Consider the following 22,237-nt stretch of genomic DNA (forward strand, 5'->3'; position numbering starts at 1 on the left):
CCATAGGGTGGAAGCTCTAAGAGACACCGGGGCTAGTGTGACAGCTGTCAGTTGCCGGGTGGTGTCCAAAGAGCAGGTTATCCCCCATGTTTTCTTCCCTGTAGTTGCCCCAGGACAACTCAGAAAGCCAGTGTGAGGTGGCTCAGGTTCCCTGGGAGTGGGGAGGGGTCTCAGGTACTATTCAAGTAGCTGTGAGTCCAGCCATGCCTGTTGATTGCCTGTTGGGCAATGGTTTAGAGAGCTCTAACATCCTGAGCTCCTGGATTTTTGGGTGGATGTCCCCTCTTTTTGCCAGTGGAGGGATCTGAAGCTGCTGAGACAGGGGTGTGTGCAGGCGTGGACTTCTCTGACAGGGCCTCCCTTCCTGCGACTGCGGCAGATGTTGACGGCCTGGATTTTCCTTGACCACAGGAAGGGGTAGATGCAGGTGGAAAAGCCAGGCAGAGGGTGTTGTTGATGTCCAACAGCACCCCAAACAGGGAGGCCATGTTGATGTTCATGACGCTCACCTCGGTGTGGATGCTGGCCACCTTTGTGTGTATGTTGGCAAACTCCTAAGGCCGGTAACATCCTTGTATGTCTGTCCCTGCAGCTCCTTGATTTCCCAGATTTTAGTCAATACCTGGCCCATGACACTTTGGGACTCCTGGTAGACTCCCAAGACTTGGGTGATGGCAACCTGGGTGTCAGTGTCCCCAGTGGGCTCACTCTGTGGGCCCACAGTTACCCTCTCACTACGCCTACCCCTACGACCCTGTGCCCTTAGCACATACTCCACCCTCCCACTGGGTTCTGGTTCCTCTGTGACTGGGGTGGTGAGAGCTGGTTCAGAATCCACGACTGGGACTCACTATGCTAGGTTCACAGGTTGGAGGCAGTGGTTGACTGTGTTGTTGCAGCTGTGGTGAGAGGTGTTGTGAGCACAGTGAGCCCCACTGTTGCCGTCTGCCTAGGCTGGTCAGATGGGCAGGGATCGTCATCCACATCCATCTCTTCAGGAGCGTTGACATCACTGAGGGTGTTATCCTGGGGTGGAGAGAAACTCTGTTAGGTTTCCAACCTCCGTGCAGGTACAGTTGCGGATCGACCTGTTGAGAAATAAAGAACATTATTAATGGTGGAAGTGAGGTAGCTACATCCATTTAGTTTGTGTCAAAGTAAATGGGTGCCTTGAATGGAACAAAATAGATAGAGATGACTATTGTCATCTATTTTGTCTAAGTTGGTTACTAGACATTTATATACCTTCAATAGAAGTAGTAGATTTCATCAGCTTATCAGATGTGCAGATGTGGCATTTTGGCTTTAGGGATCGACATGACATGTCCAAACTTCTTCTACAAACATAGTTTAGTCATAACTTATATTGTCCATTCCAAGGCCTAATTGTGTCTAATACAGAAAAAACACCCAGCTTTTTCTTTTAGATTCTTTTTTTTAAAGTTTTATATAGCGCGAACTAGACCTGAGACATCAGATATCAGAGCGCTTTACATGAGCACCAGTTTTGTTACAGTTGGACACATTAATTTTTGTTAGCACAGCTTGGTTGTATATTTATCATTGCTCATCATGTGAGAAGGGCGGAGTCAAGGGGTCACCTGCAACTGCTCATCAGCTGAGATTCTTTAACAGCTCACACATATTAGGGGTGCATCGCTGTTATGGTCTCACTCATGCCATCAATAGTTTCAGTTGATGAGACCAGAATACCATCAAGCAAAGTATTCAGACGTATAACTGAGTGGAGCATTGTCTGTATATTGCACAGTCCATGACTAATGAAGGTCAGTGACATGGCATACAAGTGAGAAGGGGCAAAAGGAATCTGGCATCTTGGTTAGAGTTTCAGTCAAAGGGCCTCATGGCAGTAGTAACCACTTCAATCTCACTTTATTGTGGTAAATAAAGTATTACCCTGTCATAATTTCTATACTTAAACAAAGGGTCATGCATATAATGAGAGGCAGAGTCCGTGGTGTCCGATTCAAAAGGGCTTTATTTCAGTAACTCGAGTTAAGGGAGAATCGGTTCCATCACCACTAAGGTTCAGGAAGGGTCTTCTGAACTTTATTCACAGAGTACAATATTTATACATTCAATTGTATAGAGAAGGAGGAGCGCTCCAGGCAGAGCAAGAGAAAGAAAGAGATAAGAACATGTGGGCGTGCATGAGGGCGTACACGGGGGCGTTCACTTGAGTAGTCATAGGTGAGTCATAGGTGGGTGGATGCATGGAGGGGGTCGCATGGCCAGCTGGAACCTTTGCCCTACTTGTGTGCGCAACTTGGTCATGACGTGCAACTAACGTGTACTTGGGGGGAAGCTGGGGGGAGCTGACTTTCGATCTAGTAGAGAGGCCTTCAGTGTCAGGACGACCTGCACGTCTGGTATTATCTGATATCTTAAGTCCGGGGATGTATTATCTGAAGTAAAGGTCGCTCAAGCAAAGGTTGCTCATCACCAATAGCCAGTGTGGGCATATATTTCATATATTTCTTCGTTCATTGCGTGGGGGCCGTGGGCTTTCTATGGATGCGAGCACTGCAAATCACTTAAACGGAGACAGAAAGGCTAGGCCCTATCTCTGCAGACGGGTTCTGTTTACCTTCTTCACCAGGCAAGAATGTGATTCTGTAGAGCAAGCAGATAACTGTGTGCAAAATACTGTCTTGGCACCCCGGGCTGGGCCCCTTTCGGCTGAGCCAAAAGTATGCGAGAGGTTAGGGATACGTAGCTGCAGCTTTCCGAGTGTCTGGAGACATGAAAACCTTAATTCGGGTCCTGGCTCAGGCTGAGCCACAAAATGGGTTCATCTCGATATATTAAACGTGCACAATGCAAGCACATGGGTAACATAGGCCTCAATGCAGAATTAATGTTTCTCTCATGGGAGACTTGGTAACTGACATTAACTGACATCCTAATGTGGGACGGAAATGCAGAGGCATCATTATTACAGGCATGAGAGGGAAAATGCATGGATGACATGCAAATACACTAAACGTGGGGTACACGCAGGGGACACATTGGCCATGTAAAATTTCTATTTCCTCATTCCCTCCTTGTCCCCTACTGTACCCTTCAGGACATATCTATATTCATGAGACCGTATATCTGATCATACAGCATCATTTGTTCGACTTTGATCTTTTGTATACGTGGATGGGGAACACAGGCAGTGGCACACAGGCCGCAAATCGCCGGGCCACACTGCAGATAGAGACAGCAGCCGAATATCATAAGCAGTATCATTCCTAGGAATGACAACACTTTCCATCCCCATGCTGATATTACACTCCAGAGCCAACTGGACCAAGTCCATGTGCCTGGGTCTTGATGTATCTCATGAGCAATTTTGTGGAGCCTTGTTATTGCTGCGTACACAGATGGCGCGTTATTAGGTATGAAAACGCAACAACTGGAGCCGATCACTCTACAAGCCCCGCCCCTATCTGCCAGGATGACGTCAAGAACAAGACGGTTCTGAAGAACAACAAGTCTCATAGCAGACTGTTCCTGGGTCAAGTTAGCCAGGGCAGATGCAGTCTCATTCACTACTGCTTCTAGAGTTCTTGTTAACCTGCGTATGAGTTTACTGTTTTGGACGGGACCTATGAAGAAAAAGAATCCTCTATTGAAATCTGTATATTGCTCCCAAGCTGTCTCAGTCTGATCAATCACGGGGGAATCGGTCTCCCTCCTGTGTCTAACATGCTCTAGTCGTGAATCTCGATGATAATGGGATGGGGCTAGAAAGACGGGTGGCAGCAGGAACGCTATATAACACGTCCCACTCCAGTCTAAGGGCAGATGTACATAGGCTGTCTGACCGCAAATGAAATAGGTATGGCGTGATGCTTTGAAAGAAGACTTTCCTTTGTCATTAAACTCGACTACAGCATTACACTCGCTGTGTCCCATATGTACTGATCCTTTCTTTCTAGCGCACAAATCACCTTTAACTGGTAGGACTGTAATAGTCGGTGGACCTGCATTTTGCATGGGCTGAACATTCAGAATCATAAAGCTAAGGGAAGCATTTCCTTGCTCGTACTCTTCATTTTCTAGATTGGTCCCCTTCCTTTGGGGAAGACCGTCATCATCTGGAAAACATGCCTCATTCATTACTTTATTCAAGTTTCTCCATATCCAGTCGTCCTGGTAAACTACGGACTTTCTGTCTAGTGATGACATTAAAGCAAACCATGCTCCGCACGAACCATTGTGGGAGAACGGAAAAGGGAAGAAGGGCAGAACTCCCTTCGTCTTTTGATAAGGTGGCAGTTGGCCACATACCCAGCAATCTGTCGCATTGCTGGTCTGATGAGAACGGTGCAACATTCGGATAAAAGTATTGTTGCGCAGGGCTAGTCGATATGACAGTTCATGGGGAGGCAGATCACTAAATGTATGCTCTACAGTGTCATTAAAGGAAAGGTGAATATGTGAGGCAATAGGAGGAAAGAAAACATGTAGTGTCAAGCTGATACATATTATAGTGATGCACAGAAGAGACAGAAAAATCAGAGTTACTATACATCTACTGCGTAATATCTTACAGTATTTTTCTTTCATTTTGCTCTTTTTACTATTCTGGCTGTTATGGTCTACGATCTTATACATGTCAGGAACCTGTCTAACCGATTCACCACCTAGTGGACTTAAACAATTAAACGCTGTCTGACTTACTAGACCGTAATTTGGACCTGTACTCTTGCTGTGGAGTCTTATCTAGCAAAGGGGGCTTAAAGTCTGTAATATCATTTGTCTTTATCAAAGTTCCAGAATCTCCAAAGTACTTTTTACAATGGTGGGCATGAAGCCATCCTTTTCTTCCTTCGACTTTGATGGCTGTCCTCGTGGTCAGTAGCACTAATTTCGGTGTCTTCCAACGCGGCTCAAGAGGGCTTGATCGATCAAAATTCCTCACGAAGACGAAATCTCCAGGGACTATGGCATGCTCCTTGACTTGGGTGTTGTCAGGGAAGGCGGCGGCAACCTGTGAACGACAAGAGAGTAGTGCAGACATCAAGGAAGCCAGGTAATCTGCCAGCATGTTACTGTCAACATCAGTTATTTTCTTAGGCATAGGCGTACCCCACATATTTGGCGGTCTACCGAAAACCACTTCATAAGGAGATAGGCCTGTTCTGGAATGAGCTACCATACGCATGTAAAAGAGGGCAGCCGGCAAGGCTACCATCCAATCCATGCCTTTTTCTGCACAGATCTTTGCTAATTTCGTCTTTATCGTCTGATTATGGCGCTCGACAAGTCCTGCTGCTTCAGGGTGTCGTACACAATGAAACTTCCACTGATATCCTAACAGGAGGGACACTTGTTTCATTAATTCAGAAGAAAAAGGCTGACCATTGTCTGAGTACACGACACGGGGCAATCCATATCTGGGGAAGAACTCACGCACCAATTGCTTGGCGGTGGTCACAGCAGTATAATCTGGGACTGGGTACGCTTCTGTCCATCTAGATAGTGCACACACAACTACCAAGACATACTTGTAACCTCTACATCTGTCCATTTGGATATAATCCATCCGGAGGACCTCAAAAGGATGGTCAGGAGGATGAAATCCGCCTTGTTCCACCGGAATGCCTTTACCTGGATTGAACTGGCAACAGATCATACAGGTTCGCACTTTTTGCTTCGCTGCTGCACGCAGGTGCTTGTTAAACCAGATATTCTGTAAGCTGTCTAACATTGCCTTCTCTCCTAAGTGTGCTGGACTATGTGCTGTGTTTATGATCACTTGTACCATGGAATCTGGAAGAAACCATGTAGCTTTGCCTTTAGTCATCCAACCTTGGTCAGTCTGGACCCCTCCTCGTTCAGTCCATTTCTTTATTTCATCTGAAGTGGCATGTGTCTGTATGTCGAGTACATCCTGAGAAGGATCCCTGACTGTCATACTTTTTGTCAGTAATGGTACCTCTGTCTTTGTCGTATCTGTTGGTGTCTGGGCTGTAAGTTTAGCAGTTCGGTCTGCCAGGTCATTACCCTGGGAAATGGTATCTGTAACTTTCGTGTGTGCTTTGCATTTCAGGATAGCTATGGCTGTAGGTAAATGTATTGCTTCTAAGCGGGCTGTGCTGAATTTTGGTCCCATGGGAGGTCAAGAAACCTCTCTCCCTCCACAGGACTCCGAAATCATGAACAACACCGAATGCGTATTGTGAATCTGTATAAATGTTCACTTTCAAGTTCTTAGCTCTTATGCAGGCTTGTGTCAGAGCGATGAGCTCTGCTGCTTGTGCTGACAATATGTCTATTCTTTGTGTCTCTATGACTTCAGTGTCAGTGGTCACGGCATATGCTGCCACTAACTCTCCTGCACTCTTTCTCATGCATGAACCATCTACATAAAGTGTCAGGTCAGGGTCTGGCAAAGCAATGTCTGTCAAGTCTTGTCTTGGTTTCGTCACTGTATTAATGATTTCCACACAGTCATGTGGTGCGGTGTCTACTATACTTGAGGGCAAAAGTGTAGCAGGGTTAAGAATGTTACATCGTCTGATCTCTATGTGTGGCTGAAATAACGTCAGTTCATATCCTGTCAGTCTCGCTACAGTCAAGTGTTGTGTCTGTGTCCTGTTCAAGAGAACTTCCACTGCATGTGGTACCTGGACTGTCAGGGGGTGTCCCAGCACTATGGAGTCACTTTGTCTTATGGCTAGGGCTGTTGCTGCAACTGCTTTCAGGCCCGCAGGCAGAGCCTGGGCCACTGGGTCGAGTGTACTAGAAAAATAAGCACACGGCTTGTGTTTTCCTGCTTGATCTTGTGTGAGGACAGATAGTGCTGTTCCATCTCGTTCAGTTACGAAAAGCATAAAAGGTTTGCTGTAACAAGGAGTCGCTAAAACTGGCGCTTGACATAAGGCTCTTTTTAATTCTTCAAATGCCAAGGTATGTTCCTGTGTCCAAGGGAGGACAGTCGAAGACGCTGCCTCCTGTGTTGTCAACTGTATGAGTGGTTTGGCTAGATAGGCATACTGGGGAATCCATTGTCTGCAATATGAAGTGAGGCCAATGAAGGCCCGTACTTCCTTTTGTGTCCTTGGCTGTGAAAGGTTAGCAATTAACTGAATACGTTCTTGTGTCAGCTGTCTACCCCTCTTGGACAGCAAGTGTCCAAGGTACACCACTTGCTGTGCACAGAATTGTAACTTTGAAGGGGACACTTTGTGCCCCTTGTCTGCCAGAAAGTGTAAAACTGTCAGTGATGCATTTTCGCAGTCTGGTTCTGATCGTGCTGTAATTAGGATGTCGTCTACGTACTGGAGCAGTGCAGTGTTGGTAGGCATAGTAATACTGTCCAGCTGTCTTTTTAATGCTTGACTGTAAATGCTAGGACTCTCTGTAAAACCTTGGGGAGCTCTCGTAAATGTAAAGCTACGTCCATTTAAACTGACTCCGAAGAGATACTGGCTGTCTGGATGAATTGGAACGCTAAAGAAAGCATTCTTCAAGTCAATGACAGTAAAGAACGTTGCTTCGGAATCAATAGCAGTCAGTAATGAAGAAATGTCTGGGACTACTGGGTACTGTGGTACTACACATTTGTTCAATTCTCGAAGGTCAACAACTAGTCTGTAAACTGGTGGTGCATTAGAGTCTGTTCGTTTAAGGATAGGAATTACAGGTGAATTACATACATTCGAGTCAGTCTCCACTACCACCCCTTGTGCAATGAGCTCGTCAATAATTTTCAATAAGGCCACTACGGCATCAGGTGGTAACTTGTATTGTCGTATACGTGGTAGTACTACTCCTGCTTTGAGAGTGACACGGTGTGGTGTTATGTCCATGTAACTAACCTACATCAGTCGGACCTTGTGCCCATAGGTGCTGTGGCACATTCTGGAGTCTGTGGTCAAAATCTTTCAACACATAATGTCCCTTAAAATCACGTAAGAACAATCGCACTCCTTCCGGAGAACAACATATAACTGCTCCTAGTTCTTTTAATGTCTTTATACCAAGTAATTTTTCTGGACATGATTTAGTAAGTAGCAAGTCTGTGGTACGTGACAATGGACCAACTCCTAGGGAGACTGGTTTCGATACTTCATTAACAATAGGCTTTCCTGAAAATCCCAGGGAAACATTCTGTGAGCCCGAGAGGGGTGCCCCTGGAACCTCGTCATGACTGATGGTAGTTCTGCTCGCCCCTGTGTCAATCAGAAATTTTCTGTCCTTTCCCAATACACGACTATGTACATAGGGACCCTCTTGATCTACAGGAACCTCAATAAGGGGCAAGCCAACTTCCCTCTCAAGGCTGTTTCATGAGAATGCTTGATATTCTGGATAGTCTGACTGTGGGTACTGATACATTTGTGTCGGGGCATTAACAGGCGGTGGTGGAAAATTCGCTACTGTCTGTTGCGTGTTCTGTGGGGTGCTATTTTGCCTAGGAGGGTGTGGTCGTTCTTTGGTTCTGCCTGTAGCTATATTGTGTTTCAGGACAGCACATTCATTTACATAGTGACCTTGTTGCTTGCAATAATTACAGTTCCCTTTGACAGGTGTCGTGGTATTTTTGCCATTTTTGTTCGTGTTTGCTGGTACCGATTGGGCAACCAGAACCTTCATTTTTGTCTCTTTCATGCGTCTCTTTTCCTGATCCTGCTCTTCTCTAATCCTGTTCTGATGATATTGTAGCATTTGCAACATTTGGGAAGGGCTGTTTGCTTGCCAAGTACTCTCGACCTTCAGTACTCTATTCTTGATCTGGGGTAAGGAATTCTCTACTAGTTTGCTCACGAAAAGATGTGGATATGACTCGCCACTGGGCTTAAGGCCACTATTAATAGCAAAACATTTCTCGAATCTAGAATAGAAATCACTTGTGTCCTTGTCTGGTTTCTTCTTACAGGCTGAAATAGCATCCCAGTCTTCCTTTTTAGTAGTCAATAGTCTCGGCAAAACCTGTATCAGGAGTTCAGGTAGTTCTCTAGCTTTGTCCCCAAGACCAACCCCCGGAAGCCTGGCTTTATCCTCTGTTTCCAATTCTGTCCAACTTATCTTTTTCTCTCCCACCTCCCAGTCTTTTTCCTTAAGCTTTTCATAAATACCTGCAGGCAACAGTACTTTCAATAGTTTCAGAATGTCAGCATACGTATAATCTCCGATGCGGAGAATGTCTTTTAATTCACGGTGAAACCCCCCCGGGTCTTTATCATGGCAGGGCAACATCTTTTTCATTTCCAGTATTTCTAATTTCGTCAAGGGGGTGTAAACATACACTCGTTGAAGCTCACCGGTTGCATTTTTGACGGGATGTACCTCTCGTAGGGGGTTCTGTCTGTCTATGTATAGGTGCTTTCTGTCGTGGTGTGGGGCGGGAAGCATGCATGTGGTCAGAGAATTTAGGTACTTATGTCGTTGATCCAGAATCACATTAATTAAGTCAGTACCTAGGCCTGTCCATCTTTCTAGAAGTTTGTCGTCCAGTAATTTATACAAGTGGCCAGGATCAGAATATTGACTTTCATACAACGTTATCAAATGTTGGACCATGTAAATACCGGCCAAACGCTGTTCGTTCGGTGAAAGGCTCAAGAAAGTCTGGGCCACTATATCATTGCTATATATATTAGAATTGGACACCCACTGGGTGGCTGACCGGGCCAATTCCTTTTCGTGTGGGGTGTGAGATCGCTCGCTCTCTATCTGTCTTTTCAGTGCTTTTTCAGTAGCTTGGAATAGATTTTCAAGGGAATATCTTTCTTTTATAGCCTGTCCCTGTTTACGGTAGTCGAGGCACTTGGGCCTGTCAAACTGTCGTGCCTTACCTACATAATTCATTTTGTCCCTTGCCTCATTTTCTGACTCTTCCGATGATGACTCACCCTTCTCGTCAGACCACATTCTGTGTATTGCTAATATTTCCTTTCGTATTTTCATCGTCATGCTATCTGTCTGTCCCTGTTTATCATGCCGACCGGCATCTATGTTATCACTCCACTCTATTAAACCATGCTTTACATCTCCGTCTCCTCGGTCTTGTTCCCTGATCAGACAGTTAATCATAAAACGTAGGATGTAGTTCCTAACCCCTACCTTTCTGTGTTCCATGGCCTCTTCTATACACTCGGGTCCCTCCCCCGTTCTAATGAAACGGTATATTTTATCTAGGTGTTCTTTCATGTCTGGTAGTGTGATCAAATAGTCGACGGCTTTTCTTAGTCTTAGTGAAAACACGAGCATTGAGCCCTTTCCTGGTACTGGATCGTATATACAGCGGGCGATTGCTACATCTACAGTAAACTTATATGGCGTTGACGCTGACGTAGGCGTTAACGTTGGCGTTGGCATTGGCATTCGCGTTGGCATTGGCATTGGCCCCCCTCCCCCTACGGCCCCTGGCCCTACGTCGTCTTTAACGGTCTGCTGGAGCTGTTGGAGCTGAGCCGCTGTTGGGGGCGGAGGGAAATCTGCGTTTACATAGTCTGGTGCGGGCTCCTCTAGATAGGAGGAAATAAAAGCTTCGGAGGCTGTCAGCTTTTTTCTACGTACTCTAAAGGGTACAGGTGGTGGCGTACGCGACCTACGGGGTGTTTCTGAGGGGGTCACTCTAGCTAGTTCTTCTGAGAGGACGGGATAAATACCAGTAACAACGGCATTTCTATCTCTATCAGCCTGTTCTGCCTTGACCCGTTCCCCCTCCTCCCGCAGTTCTTTTTCTTTGGCTTTTTCCGCTGGTTGTTTACTTCTCTCTGCTTGGTGGAATTCTTTCTCTGATCTCCTATGTGACTCTTTGCGCCATAACTCAATGGCATCTTTCTGTGAAGGTCTTGCTTTCCTTTTCCATAGCGCTTCCTCTACTTTCATAATGCATTCAGAATCCGATGTTCCCGAAATAGGCCATCTGTACTTCTCCTCTAAATCCTTCGTGTAATCTACCCATAGTTCTAAATACAATACGGCATCTAGCCCGTGTTTATTATACATGTAATGACCAGGTGTGTCTCTAGGCGGGATGTTAACTGGCTCTTCTAGTATGCCTTTCCTGGTCCCTATCTGACGTAATTTCGAAAACAGTGGCATGTTGAAACCAACGTAATGAACAACACAATAATCACAAAAATACTTTGACTGAAACAATCATTCACACTACAACACTAAAACACTTAAACAGATACAATTTGACTAGATACATGTACTTGAAAACAGTTAACTTTATGCACTGGAATACAGTACAACCATACCGGTCTCTTAAAGAGACACGTCTTTACCGTGCCCACCGAAATGGACCCGTCTTTACCGGTCTCGTAAAGAGACACGTCTTTACCGGTCTCGTAAAGAGACACGTCTTTACCGTGTCCGTATGAACGGACACGTCTTTACCGAGCTCATATAAATGAACCCGTCTTGAACTTTATGCATTCCCAATAGCGGTACTCACCGGGAAGCAGAACTTGAAGGCCTCGGAAACTTGATACTGCCTGCGCATGCGCCACGGAACAGGTGGACCTTCGGAAACCTCGGACCTTGCGCTCTCTCACGGCTTGGGCTCTGTTGGGATGATCCGCAATCCTCACCGCCTCGTGTGGATGCCTGGTCGCAGTCCGTCCTCCTCGTGGGCCTGAGGGAGTAAGCAGGAAATCCCGCTGGCGTGTACACTTTGAAGTCCGTCACGGCTGTAGAAGGGGGCAAGGGCTGGACCTACATCTCCGGCGCGTGGGGAAGGGGATTTGTGCCTGTTCGGGCGCCAGAATATGTGGTAAATAAAGTATTACCCTGTCCTAATTTCTATACTTAAACAAAGGGTCATGCATATAATGAGAGGCAGAGTCCGTGGTGTCCGATTCAAAAGGGCTTTATTTCAGTAACTCAAGTTAAGGGAGAATCGGTTCCATCACCACTAAGGTTCAGGAAGGGTCTTCTGAACTTTATTCACAGAGTACAATATTTATACATTCAATTGTATAGAGAAGGAGGAGCGCTCCAGGCAGAGCAAGAGAAAGAAAGAGATAAGAACATGTGGGCATGCATGAGGGTGTACACGGGGGCGTTCACTTGAAGAGTCATAGGTGGGTGGATGCATGGAGGGGGTCGCATGGCCAGCTGGAACCTTTGCCCTACTTGTGTGCGCAACTTGGTCATGACGTGCAACTAACGTGTAACTGGGGGGAAGCTGGGGGGAGCTGACTTTCGATCTAGTAGAGAGGCCTTCAGTGTCAGGACGACCTGCACGTCTGGTATTATCTGATATCTTAAGTCCGGGGATGTATTATCTGAAGTAAAGGTCGCTCAAGCAAAGGTTGCTCATCACCAAGAGCCAGTGTGGGCATATATTTCTTCGTTCATTGCGTGGGGGCCGTGGGCTTTCTATGGATGCGAGCACTGCAAATCACTTAAACGGAGACAGAAAGGCTAGGCCCTATCTCTGCAGACGGGTTCTGTTTACCTTCTTCACCAGGCAAGAATGTGATTCTGTAGAGCAAGCAGATAACTGTGTGCAAAATACTGTCTTGGCACCCCGGGCTGGGCCCCTTTCGGCTGAGCCAAAAGTATGCGAGAGGTCAGGGATACGTAGCTGCAGCTTTCAGAGTGTCTGGAGACATGAAAACCTTAATTCGGGTCCTGGCTCAGGCTGAGCCACAAAATGGGTTCATCTCGATATATTAAACGTGCACAATGCAAGCACATGGGTAACATAGGCCTCAATGCAGAATTAACGTTTCTTTCATGGGAGACCTGGTAACTGACATTAACTGACATCCTAATGTGGGACGGAAATGCAGAGGCATCATTATTACAGGCATGAGAGGGAAAATGCATGGATGACATGCAAATACACTAAACGAGGGGTACACGCAGGGGACACATTGGCCATGTAAAATTTCTATTTCCTCATTATAAAGACTTGACAAATGGTAACCTGCATGAAAAGTGAACATCAGTTTTAATATGGCACACAAGTAAGAAGGGATAAAAGTAATCTAGCATCTTGGTTAGAGGTGGAATGAGAGGGTCTCATGGTAGTTGCAGTCACTTCAAACTCACTTTAGCAACACTTGACAAAGGTAAGCTGCATGATGAGTGAATATCAGTTGTAACATGGCAGACAAGTGAGAGGGGGCCAAAGGAGTCTAGCATCTAGGTTAGATTGGAGTGACAGGGCCTCATGGCAGTTGAAGTCACTTCAATGTCACTTGAGCAACACTTGAGAAATGGTAAACTGCGCGATGTGTGAAGATCAATAATGACATTGGAGACAAGTGAGAAGGGGCAAAAGAAGTCTAGCATCTTGGTTAGAGTAGCAGTGAATCATGGTAGTTGTAGTCACTTCAATGTCACTTGAGCAACACTTGAGAAATGGAAAGCTGCAAAACTAGAGAAGGTCAGTAGTAACATGGCAGACAAGTGAGAAGGGACTATAACATCAAAGCAAGACTCCTGCCTGACCTATATCTGTATATCTGGTGGCCTGCACAGGGCTCAAAACGGGCTGTCCAGCAATAATCAATCTTTCCATACATGAATATGCAGAAATATATTAGTTTTTATTATCTATGTTTTTGTGATTTTTATAATTGTAGCATCTCTGTTTATAAAAGTGTATACAGACTCATGCTAGACAATAGGTGCGGTGTCCTATACAGTTGACATATACAACATATATTATTTACAGATAAGATACATAAAAAGACACTATATAAGCATATTGATACAAAAACATACCCCCAAGAAAATAAACCTCACATCATGTAATCTCACCTCTCATATCACACTCTCACAATCAGTACAAATTCACACAAAGAAATATGAGGGGAACCCTCAATACATGGCTGGCATACACCGATGACAAAAGGTATCAGACTGAACAAAGCACAATTTTGATCAGTTTTGGTGTTATCCTTTGGGGGCTCCCAACAATCCAGTCACAAGCATTTCTAGGGGGTACTTTTCTTGGAAGATTTTGACAAGTGAGGATGGACCATGCTTTTAAACATTGAAACATATCATTGTCCCCGGATTGATATTTTGATGGCAATCCGCTTATAGACAGCATTGCAACATGTGGCATGTCCTGGAGTTGGATAAATGTGATCTTATATGAAACAATACACATTGACACAGACAAACCAACATCTCAGATACTTTAAGTACTGCATGTTAGGAAAGTAAATCGAGAATTCAATAGCAAAAGCAGAGTTGAGAGCAAACAGGACATTGTGATATTGTGCCAGTTACGGAAGTGTAACTTACCAGAGTACACTTCCACTTCTATTCCTATCAAGCCCTCAGATTGCAGGATGGCCAAGACCTTCTCATCCCAGGGCAAGAATTGTAATGGTGTGCACGGAGGGTGACTGCCAATCCTCTGAGCTTCCAGATGGTAGTTGTTGTACCTGGTACGCACCCGCAATCTGAGGTCAGCTCACCTCCTCCTAATGTTGGCCTGTGTGCGCAGGGTAGTACCAACTGCATTCACTCTGTTTACTATCCTGTCCCACATTTCCATTTTCCTATTGGGAGGAGTATGCTGGACTTGGGAATGGAAAAGTTGGGGCTCTACTCTAATGATTTTATCCACCATGACTTTCAAATCATACTCAGTGAAGGGTGGGCTTTTTGTGCCAGGATGGTACAAAAATAAAATGTGAATGAGCATATAAATGAATAACAAACAAGTTATAGAAGTAATAAGGAGAAAAACAAAAATTACAGGTGGTGAAGAGTGTTAAATGAGAAGATGAAAATGGGCAGCTGGTAAAAAGGCTATCTTGCTGTGCTGCAGTTGGGAAGCAAAGGATGCTGATCAGGGATGTGGTGTGTCTTATAGTATGATTTGCAGGCGTGTACATTTGCCAAAGCACATCAGCTGTGTAGTTTTTAAATGCATCCATTGGTCACGTGTTGTGGTGTGTTATTTTCACACGTACTGGTGCGGTCACTTGCCGTTGGGTAACTGCTGTTTGTTAACCGCCGCTGGGAGACCGCAAGTATGACTATGTAGTCGTAATGCACTCAGCAGCTAGACTGCAGACTTGACGGTGTCGATGGACGCAACAGCAACATTGGAGAATGCTGCGGTCCGACCAACGTTGCCGCGGTCACCGTTTCAGACACCACAACTTGTAATACGGCAGGCGGTACATCGCCAGTGCAGCAGTGACATAGAGGATGCAGTATTCGGGGGGTCGGACCCTCCAAATAGTAATCAGGCCCTTAATGCAGGCTGTGCTGGAGTACGTTTTGAAATTGGTTTGAATCATGGCTTATTTAAAGTCTATGATTATTTTTTGTGGGTAATAGTTATTTGTTTTATGTTTATTGTTGTGTGAGAGTTCATAGTGAGTGTTGCTTTGTTTATTTGGTAGTAGAGTATATATAAAAGGGATATTTTTTTTGTGATATTCACCATGTACATCTGAGTTAATGGTTTGGGACACATTTTGAAGACCCCATTCATCATCCAGCTTTGACAATGGCTTCCACTGTAGAAAATATAAAGGGCCCGATTCACAGAATGAACTTAAGACATTTGGTATTCACAGAATGCACTTACTACTATCTGGTATTCACAGAATGCACTTACTACTTTCGGGATTCACAGAATGAATTTACTACTTTCGGGATTCACAGAATGAACTTACTACTTTTTGGGATTCACAGAATGAACTTACTACTTTTCGGGATTCACAGAAGAGACTTACGACTACTAACTTTACGTCCGCCGCCGGGCCGTAATTTCCGCCACAGGGCCGGATAGTACGGCACTTTGGCGGACTTTACCGCACATCTGCGCAAATTCCGATTACGGGCCGTAAGTTACGATTACGGGCCGTAAATTACGATTGCGGGCCGTTTGTCATGTTAGCCAAGAGGAAACACCTGGCCAAGGTCCACCCATCCCCCAACATGGACCAGCTGACACACAGCAGCCAATCCCAGCCAACAGCTCCATTTTGCCATGGTGTATGCTGCCACTGCCTACCATCCCCCACCACGCTCCAGCTGAAGCTAATTAACACTAATTGACCAGTACCACAAAACACATAAAAGCAGCTCACAGTGAAGAAACAGGTTTGGACACAGAGAGACTGTTCCTACAATGCTTTCAGTGACAGTGAACATGGAGCAGAGACGGAAAAAAAATTTCACTGCAGTGGAGACCACCATGCTAGTGGAATACATTGTAAGGCACCACAATCGCCTACATGGGCTACCACCATATTGCACCAGTGGGGCACAGAAGCAAGAACTATGGCAGCAGATAGCCACTGCTGTCTCAGCCCTGGGGGTGGAGAGGCGAACCATACAGGACATTAAAAAAAAGTGGCAGGACGAAAAGCAGAGGGTCAAGGAAAAATATTCCACGATAGAACTGCGCAGAATCCTCCCTGCTGCATGCCCTGGACCCCGCATCCAGCTCACCCGACAGGAGGAGGACATCCTGACAACAATACACCCCCACTTGGTCCATGGGCTGCCTGTCAGTGACGTCCGCCACGTGGTACCAGGTAAGTGGAATGAAAAGAAAATGTGCATGAAGAGATTGTCTGTGTTACACTGTCATAGTGATCATGGAAATTGTCCTAAGTGCATATAAAAATATGGTTAGTCAGAGACTCATGTGTCACCCACTACGCAGCACCACAAGTCCCAGAATGCTTTGCATCAGAAAAGGCTAATACCCCCCCACCCAATTAAAAACATGTGCACAGTACTGATGCCATACATACACAACCCAGCTAATTCAATAACTGTACATATTGACAGAAAATGTGCAATGACAAATGGAAATTTAAAAGTCAGTTTAATAAATAAATAAGCTAAAGACAAACATTAGCAGGGAAGCGCCAGTACCAATGTGACATGTGACCAATTCAAGCCTTGCGCAAACACTGATGTGTCGTGTACATATGGTTGTGCACTGTGGTGCAGGGATAGACAGATGTGTGTTGAATCTGATGGTGTGTAGGGGGGGCTTTGCTGAAGTTGTGTCGGAAGAGCTTTGCAACTCCAACAATATCCATGTACTGCCCATACCTAACGTGCTGTGCCACTCCTGACATCTGCCTCAAGCAGGCGTATTGTTGCGTCACAGCAGCCTCTGATAGGTGATACTGTGAAATAATGTAGATCAGTGTATCCCAAACTGTGCTTCGCAGAACCACAGGGGTCCGTAACACATTACCATGGGGTCCAGAGGCATCATTTTTTAAAGCACAGACATTTTCTTGTATAATTAGCAGCTTACCAGCAACAATAAACGTGTCAAGATAATGCCAGTGATCAATGTACCTGCTGGAGCATGAGGAGAATGTTGTTCTGTGGCAGCTGCAATGTAACAAATGTAGCACAGAGTAGAAATGTGCCTACTGCAAAGAAAGTATAAAATGCATCGTGAAAAGCAGTATTGTATGTACCTAGGATTGTGGTTACTGCTTTTGTCACAGAGATTCATTTGTTACTGTGCTCTTCATGAGTGACAATCATAATCTAGCAGAGGGACCTATAAACTGTCATCAAAGAGCTGCTTGCAAATTGCATGGTACCAGTTTGTAACTTAAACATCTCCCAGTTATTATTTATCCTGATGCTGCTAAGAAGAAATTATTGGGTAGAAAAACGTTTTGTATGCTAAAGTCAATGCTAGCCCCTGTGTCATGTTCTGAATACTGAGTTTGTGCTTTTCCAGACCAAGAACTCTTAAAACACTTCATATACACACATTTACATGTACGATTCTATGTCTCTATATGTGTGTGCTGGAAAGTGCTCTGACATTCTACATTGGTATGAAAGATGCTATAAAACAAATGAAATACATTTGACAGAGGGCCTATTACTTCTACATAAAACACTAAGGGCCAGATGTACGATCGGTTTTCAAATGCGCAAACGGGTTCGCTAACCCGTTTGCGCATGCAAAAACCTATGGGGCCATGTACATAGCCAATTTAGCAAGTTCAAATTTGTTTGCAACTCTCTAAATAGGTTTAGCAACTTGCGATTTGGAAGCAGCATTCCCTTCCAATTAGCGAGTCTCAAAAACATGTACAAATGTTTGTGGTCGCAAAACAGTCACAATTACCACCTACTTCAAGTAGATGGGAATGCATTTGCTAATGGGAAGGGGTCTCCGGGGGACCCCTTCCCCTTAGCAATAGCAAGCAAAATAATATATTAAGGGCAGGCAGTGGTCCCAGGGACCTCTGCCTGCCCTTAGCAAAATGTAAAGACAACTTTACAGTTACTTGATTGATTTTACAAAATGCATTGTAAACAGGCAGCATTTTCTTTTCTAAACTGCTATATTGAAAAGTTGGCCCCGACATGGTGGCCTGCAGAGCCCAGCAGGCCACCATACCTGGGAGGGCTGGCATTCCCAATGGGCTTGCAAATTGCGAGCGGCTCAATAATATAAATGAACCTCGCAATTAGCGACCCCATTGGGAATCCCAGACAGTGTCAAACACACTGTTGTACATTTCATTTAGTGACTCGCAAATTACCACTTGAAAAGTGTAGCAAATTGCGAGGCGCTACATTAAATAGTCGCACATCTTGACCCAAAATACTTAGTACTTTGAGTATTTGTTTTGTGTGCACACGTGTGTATTTTTCTCAAATTACTGTTAAAATGATTGAAATTTAACTCATACTAATTGCATGGGGGTCCTCGGCTTCCAGTGGTGACTCAATGGGGGTCCTCAGGAGTCAGAAGTGTGGGAACCACTGATGTAGATTACACTGACTCACTTGGATGCGGCATACTCCAAAGGAGTGCACACCCTGCCACCTCCAAGCTGACGTAGCGCAGGGCCTCACAACATGACGATTCACCATAGTAGCGTCACGGTGCAAATACTCCTAAATGTGTTGTCTGTTGTACACCACTGTTGTGTCACAGGAGTGATGCAACCACAGTGTAAATCTATTTTCCCCAGGGGCTTGTAAACCTGCCACTAAAGTCTCCAAACAGTACATCACCCTGTGCTGGCCTAAATCACAAAGCAGATGGTGAGAGTATCCTCTGATGTAAACATGTCCAACACCTATCCTGTTGTCCAATTTCCAATATGCCACGCCATTACATCCCCAACACACCACTGCTCCTACCTGCCCACTCTGCGGCAGTTCCACGCAATACTGTTATCACACAGAAGATATGGGCAAATCCCAGAAACTTTACACAAGCACATTTCCATTTGTCTACTTTTCTCTCTTCTCACCCATTGACACATCCAGCCAGAGCACCGACAACTTCAGTAGCAGAGGTCACCGCATCGCATAGGAGGATTCGGCAATGTACCGATGAAGGCATGTCAACCACACTAACTGGTAAGTCAAAGGAGATGGTCAAAAAGCATACATGGTCAGTAGACAACAGAGGGACAAATAGTGCCCAGCTATGTAAGACAACCATTTATGCTACATTTGCTACATGACAATTGGAGACGTCAATGGACATTCACCGTTTACATATGTCATTTGTGAACAGCGAAATACAAATTATAACATGTCTTGCCTCATCATACCTTTGTAAATGTGGCACACAACATGTATTACATCAACAGACCCAGAACGGGGAAAGCAATCCTGTAATCGAGGGCCACAACAAGTCAGAAGGGTGTATACACCATATTGTAATAGTGTTTGTAGACATAATCAAGAAGTAGCATTTGCACCGATACGGAAATGAAGACCAAACGGGGAGATAGCAGTCTCTGTAGTATTGACAATGCATACACTGTCCAACTTCAAATCTTTCATACATACTTTGTTCAGCACAGTCCACAGAGCTGATCATGTACTGCGTACATTGGATGGATAAATTTCGGACTTCAACAAAACACGATAGTGGACTTTACCTCTGGAGTCGTAGGCATGTCATTGTGCTATAGGTAGCTTCAAGGTAGTGGGCCCAATCTAAGTTATATGTGGGATCACACATTACATAATGTATGACACACTACTGCAACGGTGGTGACCATGAGTGCTTGTGCCCGTCCTGTGCCAGGAATCCAATGCATCACATGTGGCAGCAGGAATGTAAAGTTGCCAAACAAACTTATCATTCTAGGTACAATGCCGTCCTCCCATAACCCCAGACGCCCACTGACTCCTGCTACTAGGTTGGACTTCACATCTGCCCAGGGTCCACAGACTGATCCGGTGCTGGGCCATGGTAAGTCAAGCTTGCTGAATGCCTATGAACTGTGCCTTTCACCTCCACCATATGTGTTGTACAACACTGTTATCCTGCATCACAATATGCTCACATGGGGCATTTGAACACATGGCCGATCAGACCCTGGTGGCAAATGAGATGCTGACACAAAATGTATGCCAAGTGTGTGCACAATGGACATACAATAGAACAATGTGTCATGAGAAACCTCCACAACACAACAGGCTTGCAAGTCAATGATATGCTAAATACCTAGGAACATTAACATGCACAAATCAATATGAAATTGGCATGGCTGAGGCACACACTGGTGCCAGTTGTGTACCTGTGAGATGGGTGTAGGGGCTGCTGAGGTGATTCTTCATGCAGTTACACCTGCAAAATCATTTTGCTGAAGAGCAACAGGATAATCCAGTGCAGGTGCGAAGATTCAAAGCTTCTCACCTCCTCTGCAATGTGTGATCAAATCCAAATGTTGTCTTCTGCTTGCCTCCCTTCTACCATATCCACATGTATTGGTGAGTGTATGAAATATGAGGTTTGGATGTCTGCTGCACACACAAGACACTATCTGTTGTCATGTGAGTAGTACCATGATGTTGGAAATGGAGCATGGGAACAGAGAACACTCAAAGGATGGACATTAGTAATCTGCGTTCTCTCATTCAATAATGAGCTGTGTGACCTCATGGGTAGGGAAGCACATATGGGCAACATCAGGCCCCTGACAATTGCACATCTCACACATGAACTCCTTTCTGAATTCTCAACACACAACATTACACCCATGAAAATAGTCAGTCACAATGGTAAGGGTGAAATCAGTAACCTTCTCATACAAGTCTGTCAGTTGATATGTCATCTAATTGATGTAAGTGCCGCATGGCTGTAAGGTTGCAAATGCTGCTTGTGAGCAGGTGCCCACTTGTTAAGTCAATGAGCTATGCATGCTGCACAGCGTCCTTGATTATCCACAAATGGCTAATGAGAATGTCATTTGTTCTCATAGCTACAATCTGTTGTACGAAAATATGGACATGTATTTCTCATCACAGGTGCTGACAGGATGAGACCACTGCAGCGCACACCATCCCGGGGGATGCATGACATCCTGGCTGCAGCTGTGAAACTGTCACGCACCTGTCCCTCAGGTAAATTGGGCATGAGGAGTGTCAACAGCTCAGATTACAAAGCCATTACATAGATCAAGATCCCCTTCTACATGGAATCAACAGTTGTTGATTACTAAGTGAAATACAGACCAGGAGTGACACATATGCATGTCTGTCATTTGGTGAGGCAGATTGTTGATAATGTTGTTTCTACCCTCTACAGCTATGTCTACAACTACTATGGTGAGACAGGTGCAGCAGGATAGACTAGGAGGGAACGCAAAGGGACAGAGAGTTGTGGCTGGAACTGGTGAGTTTGCTAGTATCATGTAGATCTCCGTGTAACACCTCAGGGCTATGGTGTGAGCGGCCATTTGTGGTGGTATCCAAACCAGATCACATGATCCTCATCTGCTGATGCAAGGTGCAGTAAATACAACCCTGGTGTTGCTGCACATGTAATACCTGGTCAATCACCAATACAGTTGCAACCTCTGTGTTTCAGATGATGCTGTTAAAGAGGCTGACAGACCGACAACCAGTAGTGGCAGACGGGAAATCCGAGGGGAGAATCCCCTGATCCTCCAGGCAGCAATGTCGGCTGCAACTCATGCCCGAGAGGAGGAGGATCAAGAGCAAGAGGACGTTGCCTTTGAGGAGGATGATGAGTACAATTTGTTAGACTCCGGGGATGACAATACTGACGTCCCCGCCTCACATCTTCTGACAAGCAACGCCCGTCTGCCTCCTCTCTGACTATCAATACCACGGCAAATATCAACACAGACACAGCTACCACACATCCACTCACAGACATCACTCACTCACAGCCCTCACGTCCGGGACCGACATGGTGGTTCCCCTACCCACTCTTCCCTACGCAGTGAATCCCTGCCATTCTCTCCACCATCTGTGGGAAGTGCCAGCCCTGTTGTGGACCAGGTATCCCCTG

General features: G+C 45.3%; 1 pseudogene; it reads right to left on the minus strand.

Moving 5' to 3' along the window:
• Positions 1–233: 233 nt before the first annotated feature.
• Positions 234–22,237, minus strand: part of LOC147708059 (uncharacterized) — a 42,701-nt pseudogene continuing 20,697 nt past the window's right edge.

The sequence above is a fragment of the Lissotriton vulgaris genome, chromosome 6, assembly GCF_964263255.1.
Source record: "Lissotriton vulgaris chromosome 6, aLisVul1.2, whole genome shotgun sequence".
Taxonomy (NCBI): Eukaryota; Metazoa; Chordata; class Amphibia; order Caudata; family Salamandridae; genus Lissotriton; species Lissotriton vulgaris.